A 16,820-nucleotide genomic window follows, 5' to 3' on the forward strand; every position below is an offset into this window, starting at 1 on the left:
ATAGCGTTTCTGGATGGTAATTTGGCAATGTGTATCAACAGTCTTAAAAAGGCAGAAGCAAGAAGAACTACAATCCTGCAGCCTGTGAAACAAAAACCACATTCACAGAAAGATAGACAAGATGAAAAGGCAGAGGGCTATGTACCAGATGAAGGAACAAGCTAAAACCCCAGAAAAACAACTCAATGAAGTGGAGATAGGCAACCTTCCAGAAAAAGAATTCAGAACAATGATAGTGAAGATGATCCAGGACCTCGGAAAAACAATGGAGGCAAAGATCGAGAAGATGCAAGAAATGTTTAACAAAGACCTAGAAGAATTAAAGAACAAACAAACAGAGATGAACTAACTGAAATGAAAACTACACAAGAAGGAATCAATAGCAGAATAACTGAGGCAGAAGAACGGATAAGTGACCTGGAAGACAGAATGGTGGAATTCACTGCTGCGGAACAGAATGAAGAAAAAAGAATGAAAAGAAATGAAGACAGCCTAAGAGACCTCTGGGACAACATTACATGCAACAACATTCGCATTATAGGGGTCCCAGAAGGAGAAGAGAGAGAGAAAGGACCAGAGAAAATATTTGAAGAGATTATAGTCGAAAACTTCCCTAACGTGGGAAAGGAAATAGCCACCCAAGTCCAGGAAGCGCAGCGAGTCCCATACAGGATAAGCCCAAGGAGAAACACGCCGAGACACATAGTAATCAACTTGCCAAAAAATAAAGACAAAGAAAAATTACTGAAAGCAGCGAGGGAAAAATGACAAAAAACATACAAGGGAACTCGCATAAGGTTAACAGCTGATTTCTCAGCAGAAACTCTACAAGCCAGAAGGGAGTGGCAAGATATACTTAAAGTGATGAAAGAGAGGAACCTACAACCAAGATTACTCTACCCAGCAAGGATCTCATTCAGATTCGATGGAGAAATCAAAAGCTTTACAGACAAGCAAAAGCCAAGAGAGTTCAGCACCACCAAACCAGCTCTACAACAAATGCTAAAGGAACTTCTCTAAGTGGGAAACACAAGAGAAGAAAAGGATCTACAAAAACAAACCCAAAACAATTAAGAAAACAGTCATAGGAACAAACATATTGATAATTACCTTAAACGTGAATGGATTAAATGCTCCAACCTAAAGACACAGGCTTGCTGAATGGATACAAAAACAAGACACACAAATATGCTGTCTACAAGAGACCCACTTCAGACCTAGGGACACATACAGACTAAGAGTGAGGGGATGGAAAAAGATATTCCATGCAAATGGAAATCAAAAGAAAGCTGGAGTAGCTATACCCATATCACATAAAATAGACTTTAAAATAAAGAATGGGGCTTCCCTGGTGGCGCAGTGGTTGAGAATCTGCCTGCTAATGCAGGGGACACGGGTTCGAGCCCTGGTCTGGGAGGATCCCACATGCCGCAGAGCAACTAGGCCCGTGAGCCACAACTACTGAGCCTGCGCGTCTGGAGCCTGTGCTCCGCAACAAAAGAGGCCACGATAGCGAGAGGCCCGCGCACCGCAATGAAGACTGTCCCTGGCAAACTAGAACCTATGGTGACGCCATCTAGAGCAAATATTTGAGCCATAGATACCTCATTCGTAAGCAGCAGGAGTTTCTCTACTCACCCTTTTTGTTCTCAACCCTGCACCTAGTAAAGAGGAGGTCTTTGGCCAAATAGAATAAACTGACAGACTGGCATAACTCATCAGTTACTTGATGAAGGGCAGTCGATATTAACAGGGCTACATTTTCTTTACATTGTCCCCTCACAAACTTCTGAAGGGTGTAAAGCAGAGGTTTCGGGTTGATAGACAAAGAACAAATCTGGTCTTGGGGTCATTTTATTAGACTTACACAGTATTTTTTTTTTCTTTAAGGATTTGAAAACATTGCCAATATTCTAAATTGAGATATTAAGAAAAATACCCTCATTTGCAACTTCTCTTGAAAAATTGGAGACATGTGTTAAAACTGAAACTTCATTATCACTTGTCAAGGGTCAAGTGGAACTGAACTGTCAGTGCCTCCTCTCTCATTCTCTCTCCAAGTCATCACACTTCTCCTGAAGTTGAGGTTTAGTTTCATTCATCATTCCCTTTGTAATATTATAAACTTCCTGCCCAATTCACCCACAGGTCCTGCCAAGACCCTGAAATATTTTAGATGTTTTTTTGAGCTTCGTGTAAACCCCCTTCAAACAGCTTGCAGCAAAGATTTTCAGAGCGGTGCTGGAAACAAGAAGGAGAACAGAGACTTAGAAAAACTAAGGAGATTTTAAAAGGGAAAAAGGATAGAGACTAGAAAACAAGAGTGGACTCTACCCAACTGAAGTGGATCTTTACGGACTGAGATAGGAAATAACATATAAGGAGGCAGGAAATAATATATAATTACTAAATATTTGTGGACTGACAGATCACATTGCTCACCATTCATCTGAATACCATAGGTGAGTGTGATCATCTACAGCTGTTTTTTTTAATAACATATTTACAGACCTGCCTAGAATTTATAAGAAGGACACAAAGATTACATGTAAGATAAAAACAATAATATTTATTTAACTATAAAACTGTTGGGATCAAACCTAGTAATCAGTAAATGTGATTTTAAACTATAATAACTATAAAATGTTATATGGCTTGATGATGCTGATGCTGATGCTGATGATGGTCTGTATTTATAGAGCACGCTTTTTGGTTTGGGAGGTCATGAGAATACCCAGATAGAGTCTGTATTTCTTGCTTCTTCACTCATTTTATTCACTGACCACCTCTTGTTGAAAATGGAGAAAAAAAATCCAGTAAGTCATAATTAATATGACTTGGGTCAGTTTGTCACTTATTTAATTTACTCTCTGTACTCCCTGTTCCTTGCACACTGTAGTCCCAAAAAGGGAAGAGCCAAGATCTCTGAGCACCAGATGGGTTTGCAGCAAAGGGCCCTGGGCAACCTAAGCTTTGGAAAGTGGAAACATCAATGTACAGAAGACAAAGAAAGAGAAAAAGAGGGAAGAAAAAGATGGCCAACTAGCCATTCTCCTTTATCATACTAAGGGACCACCTCACATCTCTGCATGGCACTCCTGAAAATCCACTTTTGGCAACAGGAATTTTGTGTGCTGTCCCACTTACAATATTAATAACATTAATATGTAAAATAACATCATGGGAGCTTAGTATGCTAAACGCTTATCCCAATCCTCACACTAGCCATATGAGACCAATATTATTATCTCAAATTTATAAATGAGGAAATTGAAGAACAAAGGGATTAAGTAAATACTCAAAATCATGCAGTGAGAGAAATGCATAACCTAGATTTGAACACAGATAATCTGACTCTAAAGCCCATGTTGTTGACTTCAATGCCATGTAGTTGCTTGTTACTTCAAACATTTATATATTTTTCTCATGCTGAATTTTTTATGTTGAGAAAAGAACCCTGGCAGTCATTTTCCCTTTCTCTCTCTGTCTTTCTTATATACCCCCTTCTTATTATATTATGAAACTTTTTATGATAATATTTAATTTCATATAAAAACAAAACTTTTTTTAATGGAATCAGTAATTCTTCCAGTGCTCAGAAAATCCAAGTTTGTAAAGTATGTATTAACACCTTCATTTTCTTAATAAAAAATATGAAACTCAAAGAAATTTGAGTTGCCAAAGTCACACTGCTATTATATGCCCCATTCTGACTCAATCTTGGTCCTTCTAATTTTGAATCTAATGTTCTTTTCAGTCTCTCTTCATGTGCTTTCTCACCTAGCTCAATGTCTGTTGCAAAAAGAACCACTACAATGCTGTGATAAATGAGTGAGCACATGTCCTAATAAAAAAAGATCACTCCATTGCACATACTTTTGTACAGATCTTCTAGCTTTCTCTTCTTATTCACAGGATAGAATGGCTAGGTGCAAAGATTAGGCTTTTCTAGGCTGTCGTTTAGGAACAAATGGTAAGTAGGAACAACAACTTCTGGTTTGTAACAGTGAAAATTAAATTACATTCTCCCTCAAGGATTTGGAATTATTTTAAAACAGATTTTCCTAAGAAAATGGAAGAAAAGTATATTCCTTTGATATTTAAGCATCTACCATGTCCAGGAGAATAAGAACTGTGTTAAAAGAAGAGAGAAAGGGGGAAGTCTGGACCAACATCCCAGAAGAATCATAGGAATTTCCCCACAGTTACTAATCTGGCTTTAATTAAGACTGGAAGACCAAAAAAGCCTTAGTGTGGGAGGCAATTATTGCTCTGCCTCACACTAGGGATGTGTATACACTAGTCATGGACTTGGCTAATGACTATCTTCAGAAGGACACATGTAACAGAGCAGAGACCGCTATCTGAGGAGCTCAAATTGATGCTACAGTTCACCCCAGGGAAATTAATATAGTACTGCATAAACTTCTGTCAGTTCTACATATTAAAGACACATTACTGTGTAGTTCATTTCATCAGCAATGTTTTTGAGAACTTACCATTTATCAGGCACTGTTCTAGGCACTGAGGATAGTGATCAAAACAAACAAACAAAGCAAAACTTCCTTCTCTCATGTAGGGTACAATCGAATGGAAGAAGAAAGGTAATAATATAAAAACAACACAAAATGTAGTATATCAGGTAAGTGCTGTGAAGAAAAATAAGTGCAGTGGAGTAGGGACGAGGCATTGAAACAAATGCAACATAAAATCTATCTACCTTGTTAGCAAATTTTAGGTATATAACACAGCTATGACATTAGTTATACCGTCGACCTTCAGAACTTAATCATCTTGCATAACTGAAGTTTTGTAACCTTTGACCAAAAGTTTTGCATGTTCCCCTTCCCCCAACTCCTAGTAACCAACATTCTACTTACCATGAAAGAATGAATGAATGGATGAATGAATGACGGAATAGGGCAGGAGAGTAATTTTGGAGGTGATGGATATGTTTATGGCGTTGATTGCAGAGATGGTTTCATGGGTGTATACTTATCTCCAAATTCATCACATTGTTAACATTAAGTAGAGCTTTTTATATGTAAATCATACCTCATTAAAGTAATTTAAAACAAAACAACACATAAAAAGCCAAATACAACAAAACTCGCCCCTCACCCCCAAGAATAAACAAACTAGTAAATACTCTGACTTGACACTAAGAAATATACAAAAATAGGTATAATGCACAGAGGATTGTTTCCATTGGGCATCGGAGAGGAGGCAAGAGGTCTTCTTTCTCTGACAGGTCTGGTTTGTGGCCACGTGGCCCTGGAGCAGCAAAGCCTTGGAAGCCTAAGCCTTGCTAACAAGGAGACGGGTTAGCCCCTGGATGTCAATTTCTTCATTATAAATGGAAATTCTTTGATATAAAAACCCTACCTGAAACTTTCGTAGAGTAGGATAGAAAGGACATGCCGTTTAATACTGAGGCAGGAGATAGATGGGCTCCAGGCTAGGCATTTACAGCTAGCCTCTTGTTTACATTTCGTGAGGAAGGAGGCAGGTGGGCTCTAGACTAGATATTTACAGCCAGCCTCCTGTTTGCACTTCAAGATGTAAATAACAACAGGAACAGGGTACACAGCTGGACTTTGTTTCCTGTGGACACCTTAAGATAACAGTCACGGCAGGAACAGAAAGGGGATAAACCTTGTTTGAGTAAAAGATCAAGAGGTCATATATTTCCCATCCTTGGGACAAGGGAAACACTGCACATGCGCAGAAAGGCTCCTTGGGGGTCAAAAGGAGGGGGCACCACCCCATAATATGTGATGCTAAGGCCGTCCCATAGGCCTCTGGGCTGAAATCCAGCTTGGAAAAAAGTTGCGCACGCATGTTGGGCAGGGTCCTAGGGCAGGTCAGGTGTGGAAAAAGAAACCAGATAATTGGCCAAAGGTAAACAAAGATCTGGAAGAACTGCCCTATATAAGTGATTTAACCGCCTCTTTGCCGAGCTCCTCCTCATTAGGGAGGATGCCGACACCCTTTCTTTCCAGGTGTGTATCTCTGCCTTGCTTCTGTCTTAAATAAACTGTTTCTCTGTGTGCTCTCCCACTTGTTTTGCTGTGCCTCTAAGAATAAACTTTGCACCTGTTTTTACAGTTTTTGCCTCCTTGAAACATTCTTGCTTTCAAACAGAGGCAAGAGCCAGGGAAAATTTGCTTCTAGCCTCTAGCCTTTGCTGGTCTAGTAGCTAGGATTCCTGGTTTTCATCCAGGCTACCTAGGTTCAATTCCTGGGCAGGGAACTAAGATCTCACTTCAAGCCACCACTCACTGCTGCCGCCTCTCTGAGATAAATACCACAGGTGAATCTAAATGTGAAAAGTGCAATTATTCACTTTTGGTAAAAATAAAAACATCTGTGGAATTGTGGAATTAAAAAATCAAGTTAGAGTTACCTAGTAAGCTATCCTTATCCTCTTCCATAATTTATTCATCTACACACAGGATTTTGATGATTTATCACGTAAGAATTATTTCTCTTGGATATGTCTGAAGACAAACTAACAACTCGCCTTCTCAACAATACATCTAATTCTGATTTCCACAGTTGGTGGAAATTTTGTGTGTTACTGATTTTTAGGATCACACCACTATCTGTGAATGTTCAAGAGCTCTTCAAAAGACAGACCTGGTTTCATGTCTTGGTTCAGGCCCCTATGCGAGCAGAAGTAGCTAGACCACAAACATGTTACTTCACATGTCTAATCTTCATTTACCTCATCTGTAATCGATAGTAGTCTTGGTCTCATAGAATTGCTGGGAGGAATCATTGATCCCACACAAAGGGCTTACATAATACTTGGTACATAGACTAACTCAATAAATACCAGTTCCTGCTAACATTCTTATTGCCATTAATGTTATATAAGAGCCTGTTTTTATTCATGTGAGTGTTCATTGATTCACTATTTCTTCTTGCTAATTTCCTTTCTGTGGGTATGTAGAAACTTCTGATAATTTCTTCTATATACTACTTAATATAAAAAAAATAGAGGCAAAATAATGAGTGATGTTAAACAGCAAAGAAAGAAGACAACAGCAAACTTTATGCCACAGAAAAGCTAGTCTACTGTTGCCAAGGGACATCCTCAGGTGGCTTTTACTTACAATGGTGAGAGACTGATTTTCAGTTATGGTCTCAGAAATGTGACTTTGACAGAAAGAAGCAGAAACTTTTTAAAGGTGGAGTCAGGGTACCAAAGTTCACAGGATATATTAATAACACAAATATAATGCTGGACAAACTGGCTAACCACATGCAGAAGAGTGAACTGAACTCTTATTTTATACTATTCAAAAGATTAACTCATAACGTATTAAAGACTTAAATGCAAAACCTGTAAGCATAAAACTACTAGAAGGAAACATAAGGAAAAAGCACCTTAATATTGGTCTTGAAAACAGTTTTTTGAATATGACGAGAATTGCAAAAAATGAAAGCAATAACAGCAAAAATATACAAGTGGGACTACATCAAACTAAACAGCATCTGCAGAGAAAAACAATTAGCAAGATAAAAAGGCAGCCTACGAATGGGAGAAAATAGTTGCAAATCACCTATATGATAAGGAGTTAATGTTTGAAATATATAAGGAACTCACATAACTCAATAGCAAAAAAAATTAAAAATGGATAAAAGACTTGAATACATTTTTCCAAAGACGTCATACAAATGGCCAAGAAGTACATAAAAAGATGCTTGACATCACTAATCATCAGGGTAATGCAAATAAAAACCACAATGAGATATCACCTCACACCTGTCAGAATGGCTATTATCAAAAAGACAAGAAATAACAAGTATTGAGGCTGTGGAGACTAGGAAACCATGTGTACTGTTGGTGGAAATGTAAATTGGTAAAGCCAGTATGGAAACAGTATGGAGGTTCCTCAAAAAATTAAAAATAGAACTACCATATGATCCAGCAATTCCACTTCTAGGTATATATTCAACAGAAATAAAAATAAGATATCAAAGAGATATCTGCACCCTTATGTTCACTGCAGCATTATTCATGATAGCCAAGACATGGAAATAACCTAAGTGTCCACCAATGGATGATTGGATACGGAAGATGGGATATGTGATATGTTCCATTGTGTATATATATTCAACCCTAAATAGAAGGAAATCCTGCCTTTTGTGACACCATGAATGGATCTTGAGGGCATTATTCTAAGTGAAATGAGTCAGACAGAGAAAGACAAATACTGTATGTTCTCACTTATATGTGGAGTATAAAAAAGCCAAATTCCTAGAAACATAGAGTAGAATGGTGATTACTAGGGTATAGGGGAGGAGGAAATGGGGAGATGTTGGTCAAAGTCTACAAACTTCCAACAATAAGATGAATAAGTTCTGGGGATCTAATGTATAGCATGGTGACTATAATCATCAATACTGTATTATATACTTGAAAGTTGTTAAGAGAATAGATCTTAAAATTTACCAACACATACACACACACACACACACACACACACACACACACACAGTAATTTTGTGAGGGAATAGAGATATCAATTAACCTCATTTTGGTAATCATTTTGCAATATACATGTGTATTAAATCATCACATCGTACACCTTAAAAATATACATCAATGATCTATCAGTAAACCTGGAATAAAATACTACCAATATGATACTAATAAAATTAATCTTATGTCATAGGAAACAGTACTGCTTTGAGGACTGGCAGTCGTATCATATATCCAGCACATGCATTTCCCAAAACACACACATTCACACCACACACACTGGAAAATAAATTCTAGTCCAAAGATTTCTGTCAAGCCTAGAATCAAGGCAAGGTAAGTGAGTTATATAACTTGAAAGGTTAATAGCACAAAGCTATGATATCTCAATGTACACATCTCAATTTGTTTTTGGGGTAAAGGGATCTCTTAGGCCAGAGTAAATTCTTCTAAGCAAAGTTCTCTAAAAAGTATTGCCAATGTTTGTCTCTCTGTTTTATGTTTTCTTGTTTGAACTATCTACCTTCTGAGTGATCTATTCTCCATCTAACCCTGGTAATTTAATTGGTTAACTTAATTAACCAATAACCAATCAACTGGTTAACCAATAGCTTGGTCTTTCTCTTTATGATTGGACTTCAAAAAGGAGTTGATCGTTAAGTATATTTTGCATTTATCTGATTTCATTTATTATGTGTTGCTATATTGTTAACTTTTAACAGTTAAATGTTTTTAGGGCAGTTTGCTGTCTTATATATGTAGATACATGTGTGTATTCATATATATAAATTAAACCCTCACCATGTGAAATCTATATTAAATGTCTCACATTAAAAGATATAACTAAGTATATATCGCATTGTTTACACAGTGTTGTTTTGCTGATTAATTTTCTAATACTTAGATTACCAAGTTATTTTATAATGTAAGATCGTTTCTTAAAAACAAGTGGTACAAAGGTTTTTAAATGTAAGCTCTTCTATTAGACACTTATAAGTAAATGTTATTTCACTAGAAGGATATGTAACTGAGCAGGATCCTATGGGGCCTTCCCAGGACAGACCCCTCCATGTCCTTTGCCCACCTCTTGTTTATAGAAAAACTTTAGTCTCCTAGGCCTCCCCTGAGTCACAAAAGGCTGGCTCAAGAATTAATGATTAGAAAAATGTGAACATGTAGTAACAAAGAAAGAGCAATTGGGCCAGGAGAACTGGTATCAATTTAAACAATGGATCAGCCATATAGCAGAGTCACAGAATCTTTAGTTCCTCCCTGAAGGACATAGATAATAGCATCTGATGCACATTCCTGAGCTGTTTCACAGATACTAAAACCCCCACCAGATGGAAGAAGTTAACTGCAAGATGACCATGAGCACATAGCCCCCAGACTGGCTGGAGCCTGAGGATTGATGACGCTAACCCCTGTGACATCACCCTGGTACCTCACCGTCAACCAATCAGAGAATTGTGCACGTGCTGATCATGTACCCTGAGACTCTCTCGCTCACCATGCCTTTAAAAACCCTTCCTTGAAACCCATCAGGGAGTTCGGGTCTTTTGAACATTAGCTGCCCGGAGTCCTGGCTTCGCACCTGCAGTAAATGCTGCACTTGCCTTCACCAAAACCTGGTGTCAGTAGATTGGCTTTACTGGATAAAACTAAATAAAATACATCATAATTAATAATATGAATGTGATCCTGGAAATGTGTTAAATTTTCACATCCCACAAAGACTCTGGAGTTGCTCCTCCATTATACTGAAGAAAAAAGTTGGTGGGAGCACCTGAAACCAACTTCAAAACTCACCTTCACTGTATTTGCCTTTTGGCAACCCACACACTATTTTCAAGCCCACGATGAGAAGAGCAAAACTTTTGCAAGAGGGAACAAAGAACAAGAAAAAAAATTGCTTAGAAACTCAATAGACCAGAAAGAGAGTAGAAAATTATCATGAAAAAAAGAGCTTTTCATGTTGACTGCAGCTGCTGTAAAACTACTATCTGGTATAGGTCAAATTAGTTATGAAGAAGTGTGTAGGAAGACACAGCCCTCAGTAAATTGCATTAGGAACTAAGCAGGTGGGTAGATTCTATTTCCTGTTATGCAAGCTGATGGAGCTGTCATCTTTGAAAGAACTTAGAATGGCTATTTTTTCTAATTAACTTGCCCTGGGTAAGTAACACACTCTTCTAATATCCTGCCCACCCAACCTCAAAAGCTGCATCTTTTTCTTTGCTCACTCCCTGCTCTTCTTATTATATATGCCTAATCACCAGAATTCCCTGAATATGACTTCTACTCCTTTGCCTCTGGGATTTTATTCAATCTGTTCTCTGTGCCTAAAATGACTTCTCTACCCACCAAGTCAATGGAAAATCTACTCTTCTTATAAGACTCAACTCTAAGGCTACTTTCAAAGGCAATTTTCTAAGTGACACCTCCATTTAGAAATAATTATTCTTTTTGAATAAGCCTTTCTACAGAAATATTTCCAAGCCTCAAAAGATACCTAATAAGATGTAATGGATAGTACATTCTCATCACTCTAGTTATATGACTTTGGAGAGATTAAGATTTCTGATCTCATTTTTTTCTTTTGCAAAACAGGAATAATAATCTTGGAATCTTGTTGTAAAAAATAGTTTGTGCATGCTAATTAGCATTTGTATGTTAGTCTCTGGCATAGGTCCTAGTTCACAGTAAGTATTCAATAAGTGGTAACAATTAACAGCTTCTTATGCTTATAATTACAGTAATTTCTTTATCTGTATGCCTCCCCCATTAGACAATTGGTTCCTTGAAGGTAGATACCAAACCTTTGAATTCATTTCTGTATCTTCATCCCTATTCCCAATCCATCGATGTTTCTCACAGTGACTTGTACTTAGCAAGCTTTTTTTTCCAATAAAAGTTCCCTAGCTTATTCAATTAATATATTATATAAGTGTGATGTTGTGATTTATAATAAGAAATACATATTTGGTATTCATCCCCATTTCTGGCCTAGAGTTCGTAAAACCCTTGGGATTTCCTAAGTGTGGGAGGCCTAAAGGTATTTTTGTTACGTTAATTAGGTGACTTATGGAAAGCACCTGTGAATAGGGGCTTAATTTCTAAGACAGTCAACAATGTGATTAGAAGGTTGGAACTGCAGTCCCACCCCCTGATATCCTAACATCTGGGGAAGGAAAAGTGGCTGGAGATTGAATTCAATCAACAATGGCCAATGATTTAATCAATCACAGCTCTGTAATGAAGCCTCCATAAACACCTAAAAGGACAGGGCTCTGAGGGTTTCTGGGCTGGTGAACACGTGGAGATTTGGTGAGACTGGCACACCTGGGGAGGGCATGGAAGCTCTGCGCCCCTTCCCACATACCTTGCCCTATGCATCTCTTCCATCTGGCTATTCCTGAGTTATAACCTTTTACAATAAACCAGTAATCTAGTAAGTAAAATGTTTTTCAGAGTTCTGTGAGCCTCTCTAAAAAACTGATCAAACCCAAGGAAGGAGGGACTCATGGGAACCTCTAATATATAGCCAGTTGGTCAGAACTACAGGTAACAGCCTGGGCTTGTGACTCGCATCTGAAGACCAAGGAGGGGGGTCCTTGAAACCTCCAATTTGTAGCCAGTCAGAAGCACAGGTAACAACTTGGGCTTGTGACAAGCATGCGAAGTATGGGGGTCGGGGGGGCAGTCTTGTAGGATGGAGTTTGTAACCTGTGGAATCTGATGATATTTCTGGAAAGACTGTGTCAGAATTGAGTTGAATTGTAGGATATCCAGGTGGTGTCCCAAGAATTGCTTGCTGGTATGGGAAACTTCTCCCATAACCCACACTGGAATTAGTATCAGAACCTATTGAGTAAGTAACCCCACATTTTAATAGCTCAACTGAATAAAACTGGTTTTATACAGTAATAAAAATAAAACAACTATCTTGTAATTTATCTATCATTTTGATTCTGAAGCTTGAATATTTTTATAAGGGCCTGGGCTTGAGAAATTTAATGATCACCAGATAAACATGTAATAAAATAGAGTCTATTTCATAATAGTAGAGTTTGATGTATAATAGTAGAGTTTATACTATATTATATGAAATGTCTTTAAATATTGGTTTATGAATTATAAACTGAAAGAGACTTGGGGACTATCTAATCCAACCCTACTTATTTCACAAATGAGCAAACGGAGACACAGTGTGTGTTGGGTAAGGGGCTTGTTAGGAGACATGCAGATTGGAAGTCAAAGAGCTGAGACTTAAACCCAGGTTTCTTCATTATTCTTTCTTACCTAGCACTTACATGTCTTTGGAAAAGAGTATTTAGATTTTCCAATTGTGTTATCAATATGATAAAACATCTAAAATGATTTTGAGCAAAGGCCAGATATGTTTTCAGAATGGTAATAATAATTTTGAACTGAATATCTTCAGGTAATAAGATTTAAGTTGACCTTCAAAAGTAGGATATTTTAAAGTTACTTCAAGTGTGAGAAATAATGAGAGAAGTGTGGAAGCACAATAGACAAAGGGTTCCTGAGAGACAAGGAAAAGAAGATGGGGTTGGAGAAGCATGTTTACAGAACTCCAGCCCAACAAATGCAGAAAATGACATAATTATAAGGAATCTGAGAAACATGTGGTCCAATTCAATCATGTGATGGTAAACAAAATTGAAACATCTTGTCTTTTTCACTAAATCATTAACTACATCTGAAGGACACTGAGGAAGAGGCCCTAATTATTATTATTTTTTTTTTAAATTGATAAGTTGGAGTCTTTTTTTTTTTTTTTTTTTTTTAAATTATTTATTTATTTATTTTTGGCTGTGTTGGGTCTTCGGTTCGTGCGAGGGCTTTCTCTAGTTACGGCAAGTGGTGGCCACTCCTCATCGCGGTGCGGGGACCGCTCTTCATCGCGGTGCGCGGGCCTTTCACTATCGCGGCCCCTCCCGTTGCGGGGCACAGGCTCCAGACGCGCAGGCTCAGTAGTTGTGGCTCACGGGCCCAGCCGCTCCGTGGCATGTGGGATCTTCCCAGACCAGGGCTCGAACCCGTGTCCCCTGCATTAGCAGGCAGATTCTCAACCACTGCGCCACCAGGGAAGCCCGAGGCCCTAATTATTAAAAGTAAGTTTTAGGAAGATTAATCTGGCAATTGTGTGTAGAAGATTATGGAAAAGTCATGGTATAGATCCTCATAGATCATCTGTGAATCCTTAAAGGTAGGCTGAAGCTCCAATCAAGTTGTAGCAGTAGAAAGTAAAACACATAAGTAACGTTACAAAAGAAACATCAGAAAATCACAATTGGCTGGAGAGTAGGTAAAGGGAAGAGATGGAAATAGAAGGATATCACAGTTCATGCTAATATTTCAAGCTCAGGAGACCCAAGTTTTCCAATGTCGACATTAGGATGCATGGAAGAAGGTCAGGCAGGTTCAGTATGACAGGTTCAGCTTCAGACACACTATCTTTGGGTTGAACGTGAGACAATTCAGTACATGTGTTCATGAGCTGAGAGAGGGGTAGGAGCAGGAGACATAGATTGAGATGGTACACACATAAAGGTGAGAACTGAACCTATATAAGGAGAAAGCTCTTGGAAGAGAAAAATAGGAAGAAAAAAGTACAGGAGGCCAAGACAGATTCCTAGCCAATACTCACATCTGGTTGGCAGAAGATAGAAAGGGAATCAATGAGGAAATGAAGGGCCACAAGTGGAGTATTTGAAAACAAAAACAAACAAAAAACAAAAACACTATGGTATTTTCAGCTCTATCTTGGAAGAATTCTATATCTTAAATGTTAATTTGGGAGGTTGTCCACCATGTATATGCATATCAATTTCAAAATGTTAGTTTCTGTGTCAGTATGTATATCTGGCCAAATGTTTCAAATCTTGCATGAAAAACAATTACAGAAAGTTCAGTAAAGAACTTTGAAAGAAGAGAATTACATCAGACTAGTTCATCTTCAGAAATGCAATAGTGAGTTGAAATATCTCATTAAATTTTGATTTCTAAGTAAAAGTCTCCCCAGACTACTTGTTAAATATTAGATATCAAATTTGCTTTTGCTCTGAAACCCCTTTTATCAGGATTTATGACTGAGGCACAAATGATGTCTGTTGTTTGACTCAGTGGGAAAGCCTACACTGGTCTGGTTAAATTGCTTAAATAAGTTGACAAATCTGGACACCAGTATCACTGAAGGAGCTACATATAATCTTGAAAGAGATGGAAGAAGAAAGGACAACGAGTGTCAGAATTTGTTTAAATTAAAAAGCTTGCAACCACTCACTGATTCATTGAATGATGCTCTTTAAACCACAATAAATCGTATACCATCAACGGTGAAACACAACTTAACCTATGATTGTTTTTCATGATTACAAAGGTTTGTGTGAATTTTTGTTTCAATTTTCAAAGAACTAATGGGGAATCCCCTGGAAGTCCAGTGGTTAGGACTTCACACTCTCACTGCCAAGGGCCCGGGTTCAATCCCTGGTCGGGGAACTAAAATCCCACAAGCTGTGTGGTGCGGCCAAAAAAACAAACAAACAAACAAACAAAAACTAATGAATCAGTTCAGAATGAAAGTAAGTCATGCCCAACTAAGCAGATAATCTTGGGAAGTTCACTTTTCCTTAATTTCTGTCTCTGTAAAATGGGATTGAGGTGGATGATCTGAAGTTCCTTCTCTCTTTAACAAGAATTAAGTAGTTTCTAATTATTGAACTGGGATGGTAATGTGTCTCTTATCAAACCCCCTGCAACTTAACTTTGCACATAGTTGGAACATGGATATGGATATAGGTATGGAATACATAACTTGCTATAAGTAAAGCATTAAATTTAAGCATTAGGTTGAAGTGAATAGATTTTCTTAAAAAGTATATTTGTGGGAGGTTTAAAGATTAATGTAGATATGTATCATGTGGAAAATTAGTACAAAGCTTTAGGAAACATAGGATGGCAAAAGTTCTGCTTCTAAGGCAGGAAAGCTTTTAGGAGATGGGGAGAGACTACCTGGTTGGTTGTGTAGCTCAAAGGCGGTAGTGTGTGTATGTGTGTGTGCGCACATGTGCGTGTGTGTGTGTTGTGTGCAATTACTATATAGAAATATGAACACTAGATATAGAAAACAGAGGTAAACCTTTTAAGCAATCATGAAACAACCGTGCAAAAGTGGGTATTTTGTTGATGTCGTTTGTTTGGTTGGAATAGTATACCAAGTCCTCCCACAGCAACTCCTGGTCTCCGCAATTCCCCAAACTAGCAGCACAACCAGGGCACATCACCAGGCTGTCGGAAAGAGACAGCTATAGGATTTCACTTTCAAGAGACCAAATAAGTGTATCTCTGAACATATTCTCTGACTGCAATCCAACAAAATTAGAAGTTAATTATAAAAGTTTTCAAAAATCCAACATTAACAATTGAATGAAAGAGGAAATCAAGACACAATTGTAGATCAGTCATTCTTTAACATATATAAGGAGATTGTACTTGAAAAAGAGTGTGACACCTTAGGAACAATTAACGAACACAAATTAAAACACAATGCCATCAGATTGGGAATATACGTATACATATAGCTGATTTACTTTGTTACACAGCAGAAACTAACACAACATTGTAAAGCAATTATACTCCAATAAAGATGTAAAAAAAAAAAAAAAGCCATCAGATTGCCAACATATCTAAAGACACTGATAAGAGCCAGGTCTGACAGTGTATAAAGAAATGGGTGCTGACATACACTGTTGATGCGACTTTAAAGTGGCAAATCCCATCTTAAGGTCAGTTTGGCAGTAACTTAAAAACTAAAACACACATTAACTTTAACACAGCAATTACACTTCTGGGAATCTCTCTTACTGAAATACATGTACAAAGCCAAAATATAGACACACAGTGATATTTATTACCATATTATGTCTGACACTGAACAATTGAAAACAAGTCCTAAAAAAACTTTTCAAAATTTTACAATCCTATGAAGAAGCCATTAAAATGAATGAGGTGGCTCTACATGTCCTGATGTGGAAAGATATTATTATATATTCTTAAGGAACAAAGCAAGTTTCAAAAACTATTATGTTATGACCTCCTTAGTTGTAATCCCCCTATTTTATGAATGTATCTGTATTATATAAGTTGGAAAGACTAAGGAAGGATAATATGTTAAGTTGTTATAGTGGTCACCTGTGGTGAGTGGCTTTGGGAGGTCATGGGGGGATTTACATGTTATTAAATAAATAAATATATTATAAATATGTTATATATTATATATAATGTGGTTGTAATTTGAGAAAATTAA

The 16,820-nt window shown here is 37.6% G+C and overlaps 1 long non-coding RNA gene across 1 annotated transcript; it reads left to right on the top strand.

Moving 5' to 3' along the window:
- Positions 1-6,708: 6,708 nt before the first annotated feature.
- Positions 6,709-16,179, top strand: LOC309606501. Its single transcript, XR_014231895.1, has 2 exons — positions 6,709-13,232; positions 13,611-16,179. It is a non-coding gene; the product is annotated as an uncharacterized lncRNA (long non-coding RNA).
- Positions 16,180-16,820: the final 641 nt, after the last annotated feature.

This window comes from Balaenoptera borealis, assembly GCF_965194805.1.
Source record: "Balaenoptera borealis genome assembly, chromosome: 11".
Taxonomy (NCBI): Eukaryota; Metazoa; Chordata; class Mammalia; order Artiodactyla; family Balaenopteridae; genus Balaenoptera; species Balaenoptera borealis.